Source organism: Anomaloglossus baeobatrachus, chromosome 4 (genome assembly GCF_048569485.1).
Source record: "Anomaloglossus baeobatrachus isolate aAnoBae1 chromosome 4, aAnoBae1.hap1, whole genome shotgun sequence".
NCBI lineage: Eukaryota > Metazoa > Chordata > Amphibia > Anura > Aromobatidae > Anomaloglossus > Anomaloglossus baeobatrachus.
The window spans coordinates 358,282,529-358,284,380 of NC_134356.1; positions in this window are offsets into that span (position 1 = coordinate 358,282,529).

Sequence of the window (1,852 nt, forward strand, 5' to 3'; positions counted from 1 at the left end):
TCGCCCTCTATCTGTTGGTGTTCCCCAAGGTTCTGTTCTTGGTTCCCTCCTCTTTTCCATTTATACCTTTGGCTTGGGACAGCTCATAAAGTCTGACGGCTTTCAGTATCACTTCTGCTGATGATACGCAGATCTACATCTCTGGACCTGACATCTCCTCCCTACTAACCGAAATCCCACAATGTCTCTCTGCTATTTCATTCTTCTTCTCTGCACAATTGCTAAAGCTGAAGATGGACAAAACTGAATTTATCATCTTTCCTCCTCCTCTCTCAAGCCACCCAGCAAGCCTCTCCATCAAAGTTGATGACTGCTCACTCTCCCCAGTCTAGCACGCTCATTGCCTCGGAGTAACCCTCGATTCTGCTTTATCCTCCAAGCCACACAGCCAAGCCCTCTTCACCTCCTGCCAACTACAACTCAAAAATATCTCCCGGATTCGAACATTTCTTAAACAATAATCAGCAAAAACACTAGAGCATGCCGTCATTATCTCCTGTCTCGACTACTGCAACCTTCTGCTATCTGGCCTCCCTTCTAAAGGCCCCGTCACACTAAGCAACATCGCTAGCAACATCGCTGCTAACGAACAACTTTTGTGGCGTAGCAGCGATGTTGCTAGTGATGTCGCTGTGTGTGACATCCAGCAACAACCTGGCCCCTGCTGTGAGGTCGTTGGTTGTTGCTGAATGTCCTGGGCCATTTTTTAGTTGTTGCTGTCCCGCTGGGAAGCACAGATCGCTGTGTGTGACAGCGAGACAGCAACAACTAAATGTGCAGGCAGCAGGAGCCGGCTTCTGCGGACACTGGTAACCACGGTAAACATCGGGTAACCAAGAAGCCCTGTCCTTGGTTACCCGATATTTACCTTGGTTACCAGCCTCCGCCGCTCTCACTGTCAGTGCCGGCTCCTGCTCTGTGCACATGTAGCTGCAGGACACATCGGGTTAATTAACCCGATGTGTGCTGTAGCTAGGAGAGCAGCGAGCCAGCGCTAAACATTGTGCGCTGCTCCCTGCTCTGTGCACATTTAGCTGCAGCACATATCGGGTAATTAACCCGATGTGTGCTGTGACTAGGAGAGCAGGGAGCCAGCGCTCAGTGTGCGCTGCTCCCTGCTCTCTGCACGTGTAGCTGCGTGCGCTGGTAACCAAGGTAAATATCGGGTTGGTTACCCGATATTTACCTTAGTTACCAAGCGCAGCATCTTCCACGCGGCGCTGGGGGCTGTTCACTGGTTGCTGGTGAGCTCACCAGCAACTCGTGTAGCGAAGCTCCAGCGATCCCTGCCAGGTCAGGTTTCTGGTGGGATCGCTGGAGCGTCGCAGTGTGACATCTCACCAGCAACCTCCTAGCAACTTACCAGCGATCCCTATCGTTGTTGGGATCGCTAATAAGTTGTTTAGTGTGACTGGACCTTAACACTCTTGCACCCCTCCAATCTATGCTAAACGCTGCAGCCTAATTAATCCACCTCTCCTCTCGCTATTCCTTGGCCTCCTCACTGTCAATCCCTTCACTGGCTTCCCATTGCCCAAAGACTCCAGTTCAAAACACTAACCATGACATACAAAACCATCCACAACCTGTCTCCTCCATAAATGTGACCTAGTCTCCCGGTACCTACCCGCATGCAACCTCAGATCCTCAGAAGATCTCCTTCTCCACTCCTCTCTTATCTCCTCTTCCCACAATTGCATACAAGATTTCTCCCGCCCCTCCCCCATACTCTGGAACGCTCTACCTAAGCATATCAGACTCTCAGCTACCGTGAAAAGCTTCAAAAGGAACCTTAAGACCCACCTATTCTGACAAGCCAACAACCTACAATTACCCTCAGACCAGTACACCA